A 15,835-nucleotide genomic window follows, 5' to 3' on the forward strand; every position below is an offset into this window, starting at 1 on the left:
CTGGGCATGGGGCGGGGGGGGGGGGGGGGCATGGCACAGAAAATAGGTGGCTGGGGTATGTGTGGGGGGGTCCCATTTGCAGAGGGGGGTTGAGGGATGGATGGTCTGCGTTGGCTGAGCCCTGCCTTGGGGTGTGTGCCTTGGCGGGGTGCGTGCCTTCCCCTCCCTCCCAGGGACCTGCCGCCGCTCCTGGGTGGAGCGGAGCTCCGCAACCGCAGAGGCTGGGGAATTAAAGTGAAGAAAAGGAAAGAGAAATTCCCCATAATCACAGGGCTCTGGGACCGGAGGCTTTGGGAGATGCACCAGATTTCCTCGCAGCTTGGCTCCTCCGACAGTCAGCCGCGGGTCGTGGCACCGTCCCAGCTCGGGGAGAGGGAGCAGCAAACGTTGAGAAGCACTGGGAAGGCAGCGGTTGTTGAGAGGATGCCCTCAGAAGGGGGACAGGGCAGGTTTGGGGGTGCAGGAGGGGAAGGCAGAGCATGGAGCTCTGCTGGAGACCTGGCACCGAGCCGCGAAGAGTCCCGAGCGCTGCCTTTGCTCGGGTGCAGGCTCTGGCCATAAGGCTGGACTCTGCCAGCCCCTGGATCTTCCCAAAAGGGCTACGGGGGATGCTCGGAAGTGCTCGGTCTAATTAAAAGCTGGCTGACGTGGCCAGCAGCCGCTGGTGGAAAAGCGGGTTAATGTCCTGGTGGCCTCGGGGCTGGCTGAGGCACGGGGCCAGGGACGGCAGCGGGCAGGCAGGGCTGCAGCCGACCTTGTTCCCTCAGCCCCTACGAGCCTGGCATGGATGCCCAGCGGAGCCTGAATGCTTATTCATTATCATAATTCATCATTATTATTCATCAGGTGGCTCTCTCCTCCGGAGGCAGCACGGGTAAAGCATGCCCCTCGCGCACCGCCTCTGCCCACCCTTCTCCCCTCCATGCGCAGGGCACCCACGGACCCTGCACCCAATGCCTTTCCGCCCCCGCAGCCGTCTGTCCGGCCGCCCTCTTGTCTCTCTGTCCCTCCGCATCCAGCACTCTGCCCACTTCTCTCTGTCTTATGCCCAGCCGCCTTCATTAGTCACCGCTTTCCCCGCAGCATCTATTTCTCCACCTCCCACCCCCCACGTGCTGCCGTGGGGCTGAAGGGGGTGTTTAGGGGACGCTGTTTGCCTGGCCGAGTGCTCTCCCGCGCTTTCTCCAGGGTACCCTCGCTGTCCCCAGCTGCCGCCTCAGCTGCCAGACGGAAGCAGCAAATAACCCTCCTTTGGAGCTCCCCAAAGGACGCGGTGAGGGACTGCAGAGCCCATCCGCCCCGAGGCGACCGGCTCAGCCCCGGCCTGGCTCACGGTGGCTGGAAAGCGTTTGGATGTTGATGAGCTGCTGGGGAAAACGCGGTTTCGCGATGCTGGCCAAGCCCGGAGCCGCTGCCTTCTGCAGAAATCTGTCCCCGCTAAGAGCAGGGCCAAGAGCCACCGGGTCCTTGTCACAGAGCCCATCACTGGGCCGCTGGTCACCGGTCACTCAGCCTGGAGTGGAACCAGTCCCCAGGAGAGCTGGAACCTCTCAACCATCCCCAGCGTGAGTCACCCGAGCTTCTTCCCCTGTCAACCAGCAATAAACAGCTATTCCCGCTTAGAAGTTGCGTCCCAGTTTCTCTCCCTGTTTACAGTCGTCTACCTTCAAGGGTTTGCTTTGCTCCATTTTTTTTTAATGTAATTTCACCAGCCCAGAATGCAGCTCGACTCCTCTGTCGCTTAACACATTTTATTTATTTTATTTATTATTTTTTTTTTGCTAAACATCTTCATCTGAGAAACCGCGGAACTGCTTTGGTAGCAAAGATGCCGAGGGCTCTATTCCCTCGCCATGACCTGGCAGCGGTGGAGGGAGCATGGAGCTTGGGCATCACCGAAACAGCCTGATTATGGTAAAACTGCTAAAAACCAGTCACCGCTGCAGCCTTGACCTACTGGGAGGCTGGAGCTGCTGTTCCCCAGGCCCAGGGAATGGCCCTGCAGCTTTTTCACCTGCAGGCTGGTGGTGTCCTGGGCAGGTCTGGGTGTAGGGGGGGTTAATTTGTTTCCACGCAGGTTGTATTAGGAGGGAAAATTAAATGCTGAGACCCAGAAACACTTTCACTTCCCTTAAGGCTGATACAATAGCATGCAACGCTGTCGGCGCTGACTGCAGCCAACAGGCTTCCCGCACCTCCAGGGCGGTGGGGAGCTGGGGAAACTGAGGCATGGAAGACCTTAAGCTGGTTTAAGGCGGGGGGTTAGGAAAGGGCTTGCGCTCTCCTTACCCCCCATCTCTGTCACTCTGCTGCCTCCTGTGACGCTGGCAATGCCACACAAAGGGGGACGTTCCCTGTCCTTGTCTGATGCCGGGTTACACGAGGTGACCCCGCTGATTTCCCAGGTCTGCAGAGAAAACCCTGTGTCTGGTGGGAAGGCAGGGAGAAGGTGGGGGTCCTGCACCCCAGCGCCGGCCCTGGGCAGAATCGCCCTCCCAAAGGCTTGCTGATACCTGGAGACGAGTCAAAAGAGCTGGTTCAGAGTAATTGCTTTGGAAGGGCTGTTTCAGTCCCAGCTCCCCTCGGGGCTTGGACGCGGTGAGGAGGAGCGGGCGGCCGGGGACACGGGGCCGGGGTCAGCCGGGACACGGGCTCTGCGTCACGCTGGGTGCAGCTCCGCCGTCTGCAGTGACAGCCCCCACGAGCATCATCTCTGCAGCACTCTCAGAGCCACGCAAAGAAAAGAAAAAAAAAAAAAAAAAAATCCCAAATCCCACTTGTCCCAAAGCCAGGCACTTTCTGCCGGAAACCTCCAGCCTCCACTGTCCCCCAGCCAGGTACAGAGGCTTTACCACTGTTTTAACGCTCTCTCCATTCGTTAAGAGCTGATTAGCCTCTCTGCTGCCTCCTTTTCCAAACAGATCATCTGTGATATCTAATGAATGACTCCAGCAATTAATTGCAGGGGTAAGTCCACTCCTAATTAGGAACAGATTTAGGGAACGAGCACTAGGAGAGCTCTCTGGCTGTTGGCTGCCTCTAGTTGAGCAGGGGCTGGGGATTACAGTCTGTGGGGCTTTTTAATTCATAATTGAGGAGCTGGTTGGGGTTGATTTAGCGCACTGGAGGAAGCGGGCTCGCCGTGAGGGTGAGTCGTGGAGCTGGCGATGCTGCTGTGGTTTGCGTTGGTGATGTTGGGCAAGGGGTCGCGCTGGGTCCAGCCAGGCTGGGAGTCCTTTTGCTGCCAGAGGAGGAGGGGTGAAGGTGGCTGGGGGCTGCGGGGCGCCCGGCTGGGCAGGTCAGGCTCTGTCGGGGAGCTGGAGCAAGGGTGAGGCTTTTGCCAGCTGTTTTTCAGACTGCCCAGATGTGCTCGAGTGTCTGCATTCTCCCCTGTGTTATCAGACTGGTACCCAGAGGGCAGGGGCGAACCGGTCTGTCCCTTTCGGGTGTTTGGGTGCTGGAGGCCTGCCTGTCCCCTCGGGTGGCAGCTTCGTGCTGCTGCTCCTGGCTCACCCGAACAAATCCCAGGGAAGGGGGAGCTTGCTGCATCCACCTCCCGCCCTGCTCCCCGGCTGCTCCGCGCTGCGGCTCTGGATCCTGCCCTCAGCAGAGGTGATGCTGGAGCCAGCCCCAGCCGCTATGGTGGGCTGTGGTTTGTATCGTGCGATGCCCAGGGACGGTCCCCTCCGCTGGGGACCCCCCGTGACCTGTGTCGAAGCTGGGTGCAGGGGAATGGGGCACTTGTCCTTGTGTGTCTCCTGTGCTCGGAGCAAAACCAAGCCAGTCCCCTGCTCGGAGGCAACAGATGCCAGAGGTGATGCTCGTCCTCCCAGGGCAGTCAGTTCAGGGCAGATGATGCTCAGAGTCAGCTGGAAAAAAGAAAAAAAAAAAAAAAAGGCCAAACACAAAACCAAAACCACCCCAAAACAAACGCCCTGGAGAAGAAACAGCCGGAGACTGGGCAAGTTTCCGTTAGCGCTGCAGAATGATCGGTCACTGGAAAATCTTAGTGGGGAACAAGAGGGAAGGAACAAGCTTCTGCTTTCTGATAGCGGTTCCTGCCACGGCCCCGGAGCAGAGGGTGTGTGAGGGAGCGAGTTAGTCATCGCGGGCAGATGGTGCTGCCTCCACGGGCCCCTCCAGCCGCCGCCGAGCCCTTTCCCTTTAAAGGCAGTGCCTGAATTACGCTACCGGCAAAACGCTCCTTCCCCTGGCTCCAGTTGCCCAACTGCTGCTGTGCTGTTCATCAGCTGATAACGAATGACAAAAAAGCATCCGATCTGTCCAAAAAGCTGGACGCTGATCTTCTGAGCTGCCGGAGGGAGTCAGCTCGGTCCTGTGGTGGCTTTGTCTCCTCTTGGTTTGCTCTAGGATTCGGGTTGAAAGCCACGTTCCCAATCCCCGTGCAGGTCAGCTTGGGCTGCGGGCAGGGATGGAAGCAGGAGGGCAGGATGAATGGGAGGAGATTACTCGGAGCGGGACCAGGACAAAGGATAAGTGATGGGGCCATGAGTCCAGCAGGGCTGGAGGGCTCAAGCCTTCCCAGACCCTCCTTGGTGGCACACAGGCACTTTTGCCTCCTCTCCCTGCTGCAAACATCTCCTCGCCTTGTTTCCTCCTGCGGCTGGATTTACACGGGGAGAGCTGAGCCCACGCCTGCTGCTCAGGTGGACCCGAGGGACCGCATAAGTCCTTTTCCTCCTCCCCATCTGCTCGTGGCGTTGCCCATGGCTAATGACTGAAAGGAGAGTCTATTCTTCAGACCCGACGCCTCGGTGATGGTTATCTGACGCCAATTTCCAGCTCGGCAGAGCAGAACCATTTCTGTGGAGCTCGGTAAAGAGCGCAAAGGCTAAGCTCCCCAAAGGCTACGCTCCCGTGCAGACAATTGCAGGCCCTTGGCTCACATCTTCCTCTGCAAACCATGGGCTAAATGTATTTACAAATACGCGTACAAAGCTCCGCGGCTGCCAGACCACACAGCACACAGCCCTGGCAACTGCTGCACCAGTCAGCCGAGCACTCGAGCGTCCCGGCCACGACCTGGCCTGGATATAAGCACCCTTAAACATAAACACGCAGCATCCCAGGCCTGCAGAGATGTATGCAGCTTCATCCCTTGTCCTGTCTGCTGCAATATCCCCTTGGATTTATATATGCAGCTGTGTGCTTGGGCTTAGGGAGGGATGCTCACTCACCCTCCTGCCTACACACCCTGTTGGCTTCCCTACCCAAAGAGCGAGCTGTTGGGATTTTTTTTGTTGTTTTTTTTTTTTTTCTGGGAGCTCTGCTCTAGGCAAATGCATTCACATCCTTTATGTATGCGATGTGTCATGCATGACCCGGGTTCGCCATGAGCTGCCAGGGACACTGCTGGCTGGTGAGGCCAGCCCAGCCCTTGGCCTCCGTTAGCTAATTGCTCCTTGGGAGCTTGGGATGTGCCAGCCTTTGGGCTTCCCAGCATCACTCAGGGTGCTTTATCTCTGCCTGTCATGTCCTACATGGAGCAAACTGGGGCTGGCAGAGAAAAAAGGGAAGGAAGAAAACATATTGGTGCCACTGGAAATTAAGGGCAGGTTCACACGTCACAGCTGAGGAGCGGATCAGCCGTCTCAGCAGTCAGCCGGGAAATAAGTTGCTGGCGTCACCGCTGATGTGAGACACATGCACGTCTTGCAGAGAGATACATCTGTGCCATATTTGCAGCACAAGCTATTCCAGCTCGGGTGTTAGCCTCAGGCACCGCAGTGCTGTTTGTGGGCATCCAGGGTTTGAGGCCATTCCACTGCCTCTCTCCCCAGGCGGCTGCGTTGCGGGGTCTCGAGCTTAGGGGGAAGCATTGGTGGCCAGGAGGTTGGGTCTGGTTTGGGGAGGGGGGAACAGAGCCTTCGGCATCCTCATGGCTTTGGGGACCCCGGTGTTACAGCTGGGGTCCCACCCCGACCACGCTGCTAGCTCACGCGGGTGCCTGGGGATGGAGCTCAGCATCAGGTGAGGGCGGCTGGGCAGGATCCAGGGGAGGCGTTTGGCGCCTGACCGTCGCCGGTGCCGTGTGTGAGGGCAGTGCCTTGCACGACAGGCGGGTGGGAGGCCCCCATCACCCTTCCAAAGGAGGTAGGGATCTGCCTCTCCAAGTCTGGTGCGTCTGGATGCCGAGCCAGGGCTCGGCGTCTGCAGGGCTGTGGAGAAAAGTTCTGCTCTCAGCTTGGTGGGGACAAGTGAGACAGGGTGAGAGAAGGTGTCCTCACCTGTACAGTGGCTGTCACCCAAATATCCATCCAGCTCCCCTAGCACGCCCCTTAGGGTGTCCCGTGCCTTGGCTGCTTTCCATTTAATCTCCATCCTTTCACCCAGCACGTCGGAGATGGCCATGGCTCCCACCAGCCCTAGCCCTGCTGCTGCCTCTCCTTTCTTCAGCGACTTGCAGATGCCGTTGAGCTTCATCTCTCCCTGTCATGACTCATTTCTTTCTCACTGAGGCTTTAATTTTTAAAGAGGTGCTCTTAGGTGCAGAGGTTTTAATACCTGCAGAGGCTCCTGGCAGGTGCCATCGAGCTTTTCCAATCAGTGTGGGTGGGGGCATGGGAGGAGAGATGCCTGGGGCTGGTGGCCCGAGCAGCACTCCAGTAGCACCCAGGACCACGCTGGGACAGATACACCGCAGATGGAGACTAGGCTTGGAGTTGGGAACGGGTGTCCCATGCTGCCTGCGGGATTGTCCCTCTGCACAGCCCGCGGAGGACGAGGCAGAGAGGATGGGGATGTCCCCGCTGCTGCAAAATGCCTGGGATGGCTGGGAAGCACTAGCTGACAGCTGCAAGGGAAAGAGAAAACGTTTTGGCCTCGGGAGGATTCCCCCGCTCCTACCACACACTGCGGCTTCTGATAAGCCACAGCCTCCCACGCCGGCTTTGCTCAGCTCCAGGGATGGAGCAGTTTGCGGAGGGTGGGGAATGGCTCCAGCTGCACCAACGGCCTTGACCTGCCTTGGCTCCAGCCCTGCTGATGCCCTCCTGGAGGGGAGGTGAAGCTGGCTCAGGGCAAGTGTTTGCTCTCCGAGCCAGGGAGACAGCGGGTTGGCTGGAGAGCTGGTTCCTTGATGAACCTTGATCCTTGGAACCAAGGTTCCTTGATCACCTTGATCCCTTGGTGATTCTGCCCCTCTGCTGATGGTTCTGCCCCTCTGCTCCGCTCTGGGGAGACCCCCCTGCAGTGCTGCCTCCAGCGCTGGGGCACCAACAGCAGAAGGACACGGAGCTGTTGGAGCGGGGCCAGAGGAGGCCCCAGAGGTGCTGGGAGGGCTGGAGCCCCTCTGCTGTGGGGACAGGCTGAGAGAGCTGGGGGGGTTCAGCCTGGAGAAGAGAAAGCTCCGGGGAGACCTTCCAGCCCCTGCCAGTCCCTAAAGGGGCTCCAGGAAAGCTGGGGAGGGACTCGGGATCAGGGAGGGGAGCCATGGGACAAGGGGAAAGGGTTCTACACTGAAAGAGGGGAGATTTAGATGAGATCTGAGGAAGAAATTGTTTGCTGTGGGGGTGGTGAGCCCCTGGCCCAGGTTGCCCAGAGAAGCTGTGGCTGCCCCATCCCTGGAGGGGTTCAAGGCCAGGTTGGCCGGGGCTTGGAGCAACCTGGGCTGGTGGGAGGTGTCCCTGCCCAGGGCAGGGGGTGCCACTGGGTGATCTTCAGGTCCTTTCCAACCTAAACCATTCTGTGATTCCCAGCAGGGTGAGGAGGGGCAGATGGGCAGGAGGTGAGGGAGGGGACGAGGTGCAGCGAGCCCAAGCACCTGGGCCTGTTTGCTCCTCTGTGGCTGGCGGCGCCGCTGTTTGGATAGTGATAGGACAGGTTGCCAGCTGGTGTTTGCTCTGTGTCGGCTTTGAGAATGTCAGGCTGAGAGGGGCGGCGGGGTTATCCTGCTCCGAGCCTCTCCTGCACCACAATCCTGCCCACCAGCAGCCAAGAGAAGAGTTTCTGGGATGCAATGTCCCTGCATGTCCCGGCCGGTCACCCACTTCCTACAGCCCCAGCATGGAGACAAGGATGTGCCTGAGCCCCTGGACCAGGACTCGCAGCACGGGGTGCTCACGGGGAAGCAGGACCCCGCACGACACTCGGGATGAGAAGCACGGCCCCAGCAAGGAGCCGGCAGGGAGCATTTCCAGCCCCACCTGCGGGGTTTCTTAGGGGTTTTCCCAGTAAATATTTGCACTCTGTGTTTCCCAAGGAACTGACGGTGCCTGTCTCGGACCGGGCACCTGGCAGAGGTAGGCCATCGTCAACAAGTCACATTTGCAAACCCAAACCTGCCCGTCCCCAGCACCCAGGGACCCTCCAGAGCCATTTCGGCCGTGGGTGTGGGCATGTGCTCCTCAAGAAAAGTTTCTCCTCCGTTTATGTGATTAATTCCTCCCTCCCACCATGGACGCCCGCAATCGCATCTATATCCGTGGCTCCCCACTCCTCCTCGGCTGTAAAATATTTATAACCCCCTACATTAGGGCTCTTCTTCTTTCTCCTCGCCTTTTTTCTTCTTTTATGCCTTCCACCCGGGCTCCCCAGCTCTGCTGAGCCATGCCGCACCAGGAACCGCTTCATTTTAATATAACTCAGCGAGCGGAGAAGCTGTGAGGAATAATTTAGATTTTGCTCAGGGAATGCAATGCTTTTTTTAATTGCAGTCATCTGCAGCTTCTTAGCAATGTATTATTGATGGTTGTAATTCAAATAAAATAGTCCTTTCTTTTTGTTTTCCTGTGGACGCAGTTGCCAGTGTTGATGGTTTTCTCCTCTCCCACTTTCTCCATTTCGGGAAGAGGTCACCTTTCCATCTTCTACTTTTTCAACCCACCTCTGCCACCTTTCTCCTGTTCATGGTGGGAGTTCAGCTGGAGCTGAACTCACCCCAGCTTTGCCCTGAGGCATCGACACCAGCAAAATACGGGCGATGCCCCTTAATTATAGTGCCCGGGGGCCCAACCAGCAGCCTTAAGGTATGGCTAGGGGAGGCTTAGCCTTTTCGGCAATCGTATGCCGGAGCCTGGCTCCGTGCAGTGAAGCACATGGGAGTGGAGGAGGTGAATGTCTGCAGGCTGGAGGTGGCTTTGCTGAGGCAATGCCAGCCCTGCCCGGGCTCCGCATGCGGCACAGTGACCTGTGGCTGCCCTCCGTGGGCTTTCACCAGTGCTTTGGGCTCCAAAAGCGGGATTTTGGGAGCAGCAGGGCGAGCTGGGCTGGAAGGAAGTACCTTCCTCTTGGAGGGCTGCTCCTGACTCCACAGTGTTATGGAGGGGCATCAAGAAGGCATGAAATGCCCCGTCTTTGTCCCCAGGAAGGGACCAGCTGGGGTTAACCCTGCCTTTGCTGTGCTGGCCCCATCCCTGTCACATCCTGCTACCCCACGTTGGCTCTGCAGCATCGCCGTGCCGGGTACCACAGCATCCAAGCTGGGACCAACAGCATCTCTGGCCCCAGGGAAGAGGCCTCCGGTACCAGCCTGGCTTTTTTCCCCTGTTTCTGGAAAGAAGGCACCAAAGTAGGACTCGTGAGCCTGGGTGCTCCTCCGCCTCCCCAGCTCCGGGACTGACAGCTTGCGAGTGATGGGAGAGCGGCTCTCCCGCGCTGTCACTTCTCTCTCCTCTCTTTCAGCACTACCCACTGCGTTGTCACTCCCGGCAGCAGGGACTTTCCTCAGTCCCACTAGGGTCCCGGAGGTGTTACCGTGATGCAAACACCGAGTACAAGGTTCCTCCTTGATGTGAGGAACGAAACGAGGTCGGAACTGGAAGGGAAAAATGTTCTTTTTGAGATGGAGCTGAGGAGCTAGCTATTTCCCTCTGAGTCCCCCAGCAGGGGACTAGGGGGTCCCCCAGACATCAAGGCGGGGGGCATTTGCATCGCCCTAACCGCAGGGTGCCCTGGTGGGGTGCTCCATGGAGAAGGAAGGGGCTCGGCTGTGCTGGCAGCCCTGGTGAGGCTCCATCACATCCCTGCGGCACAGCATCCCCCCTCCCCCTGCCCACGGCTGCTTGGGAAGAAGCAGCTCGGAGGCTCTTCCTCAGCCCTTGCAAATATTAGGGGTTTAATAACAGGCACTAATAGATTTAGAGCCTGTCGGGGCTCCAGCTCTAAATGGGAACGTGTAGGGGTGGGGAAAGGAAAAGCGCCGTCACTCACAGGGCTCCCAGGGAAAACATAGCGTGTCTGTCAGCTCGCAGGCAGTTCAGTGACGAATTCCTTAGGTGAGTGAACAATTTTGTCTCCTAATTACATTCATAAAGCAAAACTGGGCCCAAATCCCTCCTGTTCTGTTTTGCTTTTTATTTCCAGGTCCTGTCCCTCAATAAAGTAGCTGCTTAATTAGAAATTAACAGGCCTGTTAGGGTAATTGAGAGCAGGAACGGTCTAGGTTTATTAGCAATAGCATGGCAGGACAGCTCAGGGATTCTTTCTGGGGCTGCAAAGCCATGGGGAGCTGCCCCGGAGCAAGGGGAAAGCCCAGAACCAAGTGAGGCAAAGCAGGAGAAAGGGGGAGAGGGGAACTGGTGTGGCCACGATGGGACCCTTCCCACCGGCAGCACCCACCTGCTCTCCTTGCTCCAGAAGGAGCAAGGAACTGGAATCTGTGGGTGCTGAATCCCAGCAGCGCTCAGGGCTGAGCAGAGAGAGAAAAGGGGAAGAAGAGTCCTCAGCACAGGAGAGACACGGAGCTGTTGGAGCGGGGCCAGAGGAGACCCCGGAGATGCTGGGAGGGCTGGAGCCCCTCTGCTGTGGGGACAGGCTGAGAGAGCTGGGGGGGTTCAGCCTGCAGAAGAGAAGGCTCCGGGGAGACCTTCCAGCCCCTTCCAGTCCCTAAAGGGGCTCCAGGAAAGCTGGGGAGGGACTCTGGATCAGGGAGGGGAGCCATGGGACGAGGAGGAACAGGTTTACACTGAAAGAGGGGAGATTTAGATGAGATCTGGGGAAGAAATTCTTTGCTGTGAGGGCGGTGAGCCCCTGGCCCAGGTTGCCCAGAGAAGCTGTGGCTGCCCCATCCCTGGAGGGGTTCAAGGCCAGGTTGGACGGGGCTTGGAGCAACCTGGGCTGGTGGGAGGTGTCCCTGCCCAGGGCAGGGAGTGGCACTGGGTGGGCTTTAAGGTCCCTTCTAACCTGAACCATTCTGTCATTCTGTAAGAGACAGAAAATAACCCCACAAACTACTTTTGCACCGGCCCCGCACGGCTGTGGGCATCACCTGGAGCATCTCAGCCAGCCCTGCCTCCCCGCTGGCTCCCTGCGGTCCCCCCTGCCCTGTCCCACGGGAGGGGACCTCGGAGTAGCGGGGCCCCCCGTCAGCCCCTGGCCTTTCCAACAAAGCCTCTCCTGCTGCAGCGATCGGGGGTTTATTTATTTATCCCCGAGCACTGAGAGGCGAATCGCTGGCGCTCTCCCTCCCTATATTTAGCCCTTGAATGGAGAGAGATTTTACAGACGCCCGACTCTGCCTTTTGCTTAAGAGTCAGTCAGTGTTTCCATTAGAAACCCTGGGGGTCCAATCCTGCTCTCTGCTCTCCGGCACCATGACAAAAACCTTCCCTGTTGATTCCAGCGGAGCGACGCTGGATTTATTACCCGCGGGGATGAGATCAGGATCTGGCCCTGGGTTTTGATGGGTTTGTAACTTGGCTGATACAACTTGGCTGATTCAATTCATTTTGGGCTTAAACTCCACCTACAAGTTCCCAGCCTGGGAGACATTAAAGGCAAATTATTACAAAGTTTCATACTGGTTTTAAAGGGAAATCATCAGTTAAGCCTGATTTTAACAGAAGAACCTAGTGGTCTGAGCTTTTTCTATTTCGGGGTTATTTATTTTATGTTGCTGCTGGTCTCTTTGAGGCCAGACGCTGCTGCGGCCAGGGACTGCTGTCGGCTTTGCTTACGGAGCACGCGGCAGAAAAGCATTTGGAAAAGAAAAGAGGTACCAAACTATGGATAACAGCTGAGGGTCCCATCACAGCGGGGGTCCCCACAGGGTTTAGGTCCCTGATCGTGGGCTCTGATGCTGCTGGTCACCGTGGGAGTCTTTGCTTCTTTTCCGAAGCCAGCTGAAAGATGCTCCCTGGGCACAGATGGGGCTCCTGCACCTCTCCTGGCACTGCCCTGCCTGCATGTAAGGGACATCGAGGGACAAGTGCTGGCAAAGAGGGGACATGAGTGAGGAGCACCGGTCCGTGCGTCCCTCCCGTGGCCTTTCCTGGCCACATCCCGGCCCTGAAGGCTGATGCAGTCCCTGCAGCCGCGGGGCTGGCCCCGCACACGTGGCCGGAGCTGGTTCTGGGCGAACATAAGGGAAGAAATGACCATCCAGGCGTCACCCAAGGCGAACGAGGAGGCCAAGCACAAAGCAGCAGGGCGGCCCCGCGGAGACTTGCCAGCGGGATCCAACGTCTCCCTCGGAGCTGGCCTGTGAGCGGCTGCCAAGAGCCAAACGAGAAGCAGCCTGTCCCCACTGCCACCCCCGCGGCTGCACAGCCGGAGCCCCGGCTCATGCTTGGGAGGTCCCTTCCTGCGGATCGGGGCCGGCAGTATGGGAGACAAGCGGGGAGCTTTGCAGGCTCAAGGCTCCCTTCTCTTCTGGGTGCATCATCAGAGCATCATCATCTGTCCCCCCAGCAGAAGAGATTGGGAACAACCCCCGTCACCAGGCATGGCAAAACCTGGCGTCTCCCACCAGCAGGACGGGAGAGGAGGTGTCCCTGTGACAAACGGGATGGAGCAGGAGGGCTGGCACCGGCAAGCAGAGCAGAGGCACGATCCTGGGAAGCGGGGGGCACTTGAAGGCACCTTCAGGGCAGGTTTAGATCAGCGCCAGCCACCCCAAAATACTCCACGAAGGAGCTTTTCCCTTGCCCTGCCCCACTTTGCTGGGGTGCGTGGGGCCATGTTGATGGGAGCAGGGTCCGGCAGAGCCGGGCTTTCGGCTTTTCCTTCATGTGCTTTTCCTTAAATGTAAAATAGAAGGGGCTTTCAGCCTCAGTGTTTATGGTTGCTCTCGCTGTAATGGAAACACACCAGGCAGGAGCTGCTAAGTACCAGCTCTCTAATTGCAGGCTGCCACTGGATGGGACGCACATTTTTCGAACGGATTTTTGGCTAGTTCCTTCACCGGCAAGTGCCCGGGCTGTAAAAATCTGCTTTTCCCCATTTCAGCTGAAGTTCCAAGGAGGCTGCAAATTCTCGGCATTTCTGAGAACCGAATTACCCTGTTAACACCAGGTTCCCCGAGGCAGGAAGGCTGATTTCCTTTCAGGAGTCCAAATCCAGATGGTCAGAGATTCCTTCCAAGCTCAGAAAACCTGTTTTAAAAGGCCATTATGTCTCAATAGCAGTTTTGCATCCCAGCCCACTGAAAGCACTGTCTGCCGTCTGCACCACCATCTACGTTTCAAGCTGTTCGGCAGTCACCTAAACCCGATGTGGTCAGTGCCGTCTGCTCTTTATTTTGGTGGAGGGAGAGCTGAGCACCAACTAAAAGCCGCGTGTTTATTCCCGCTTTCTGTAGTGACCGAGCCAAGCAATGGAAGATACCCGAGCTGGCTTTCTGAGGTATGAGGTTTGCTCTTGTCACGAGAGTCTCCAGCCCTGGAGTCTTTTAGGTTAAGAAGGAATAACCCCATGAAAATGCCAGAGGACCCCACCACTGAAGATGAGCAAGGAGTGACAGTCCCCAGGCCCTTTTCCTCCCCTCTGCTGCGAAGCAGAGGAGCAGGTTGGTGCCTTCTGTGCTGCAAACCACTGAGAGGACGCAGAGATTTTAGTACGTCCGACACCGGCAGCTCTGAAGTCATTCCTGTTGACTTCAAATAACTGTCCGCGCACCAAAACTGCACGGCAAACATCTCACCTGAGCAGGCAGGTCTTCTCCCTGCGAGCCGAACGGAGGCGATTTTACCAGCACACGTTTTGGTTAGCTTTGGAGAGCGATCCTGGGGAGGAATTCCCCCGGCAGAGGGCCCAAAATGTTTGCTGGGGGCTCCGCTGCAGGGCTGGGCTCTCCCAGCATAACCCACCTCCCGCAGCACCACCGGCTGCCCTGGCACTGCCCAGGAATGGGAAATTATTGAGGTGCAGGCCCTCAAGGAGGCGGAGGGGGGGAACGTTGCGAGCACTAATTAGGGCTTGTGCGTGCACAGATGTTCCACTGGTTTAACTTGAACCGGGTTGCGTGCCCAAACGTGGGGCTGCAGACGGGATTAACGCTGATTTAAGGTTGCCTACACCCGGCGTCGCTGCGCCGATGCCGTGCTGCGCTTTCAGCACAACCGCGGTGTTTCATACACTTCGGCGCCTTTCGATGAAGATTTTTCTCCCGGTTGCTTCTAAAAAAAAGGGTCGGCTCTGCCCGGGGGAAGGGGCAGTTATTTACGCCGGGTGCGTGTCCCCCTCCCAGGCGATGCTGTCGCCCCAGGGGACAGTCGCTCTCAGGGGATGCCAGAGGGCTGTGCCCCACCGTTTGCAGGGCTGGGCGCACCCCAACGGGTGATCAACCACAGTGCCCGTGATGAACCCCAAAACCACAGTGCCCGTGAGGAACCCCGAAACCGTAGTGCCCGTGAGGAACCCCAATTTTGCCACAGTTCACAGTGCTCTGGAGATCTGCCTTCCCCACAGCTGGAGTGGGGGGGGCTTTGGGCAGGAGGACACCCCCACTTCTTGGCTTTGGGCAGGAGGACACCCCCACTTCTTGGGGTACCCATGCTGCCCTGGCTGGGGGTCCATGCTGCTTGGGGGTGCGAGCACCTCGCTGCCGTGGGGAGGGTCCCACACTGGCTGAGGGGTGCACGTCCTGCCCAGGGGGTCCCCACACGGGGGGGTCCCCATATGCTGTCTGGGGGTGCATACACAGTCCTGCTCAGGGGGTCCCCCACACTGCCTGGGGGGGGGGGGCACACAGTGCTGCCAGGAGGGTCCCTGGGCTTCCCGGGTGGTCCCCATACTGCCCAGGGGTGCACACGTGGTGCTGCCGGGGGGCGGGGGGGGGGGGATGTCGGCACAGTGCCTGGGGGTGCACACACCGCCCTGCCTGGGGGGTCCCCACACTGCCTGGGGGTGCACAGACCGCCCTTCCCGGGGCGGGGGGGAGGGGTCCCACACTACCCGGGGATACACGCACGGTTCTGCCCGGGGTGGGGGGGTCCCACACCACCTAGGGGTGCACACACTGCCCTTCCCGAGGGGTCCCTACGCTCCCCGGGGGTGCTCGCACGGTGCTGCCCGAGGGGTGGGGGGGGGTGTGTTGTACGGACCCCGCCCGTCGCCTCCCGTCCCCCTTAAGCAGCCGACGGGGCGGGCCGCCACCTTAAGAGAGCCCCTCCCCCGGCGGGCTGGGGCGAGCCCTCCTCGGCTCGGCTCGCCACGGCACGGGTTGCCATGACAAGCATTTTCTCCCGCTAGCTCCGGGACCGCTCCTCCGCCACCACCGCCCCCCCTCCCCCCCCCATCCCATGGCCAGCCGTAGGGGCTTCGTCGCCAGCCGGGCGCCGTGGGGGCTGAGCCGGTGAGTGTTTTGTTGGGGGGGGGGGGGGGGGGCGGGCAGGAGTAGGGTGGGGGTCCCATGGGTGCTTCTTGGTGGTTGTTTTTTTTTTGGGGGGGGGTGGGCGAAAGCACCGCGCCCACAGCCCCACCCGACGCGGGGGGGGCCCCCCCCGCGTCGGGTGGGGCGGTGGGCGCGGTGCTTTCGCCCACCCCAGTCCCTCCCAGTATGGAGCCCTGCGTGCACTGGGGTGGCTGCACCCAGGTGCAGCAGGTGGGATGGGGTGTGTGTGTGGGGGGGGGGGGGGGGGTGCTTGGCGTGGCGGCT

At 59.0% G+C, this 15,835-nt stretch overlaps 1 protein-coding gene across 5 annotated transcripts in view; it reads left to right on the forward strand.

Annotated features, from left to right (window-relative positions):
• Positions 1-15,385: 15,385 nt before the first annotated feature.
• ATP2B4 (ATPase plasma membrane Ca2+ transporting 4) overlaps positions 15,386-15,835 on the forward strand; it is a 49,562-nt gene continuing 49,112 nt past the window's right edge. For all 5 annotated transcript variants that reach the window (XM_074564598.1, XM_074564604.1, XM_074564591.1 and 2 more), the window contains exon 1: positions 15,386-15,532. The gene's annotated coding sequence lies outside the window, so the exon portion shown is untranslated. The remainder of the gene's footprint in view (positions 15,533-15,835) is intronic.

This window comes from Larus michahellis, chromosome 21 (genome assembly GCF_964199755.1).
Source record: "Larus michahellis chromosome 21, bLarMic1.1, whole genome shotgun sequence".
Lineage (NCBI taxonomy): Eukaryota > Metazoa > Chordata > Aves > Charadriiformes > Laridae > Larus > Larus michahellis.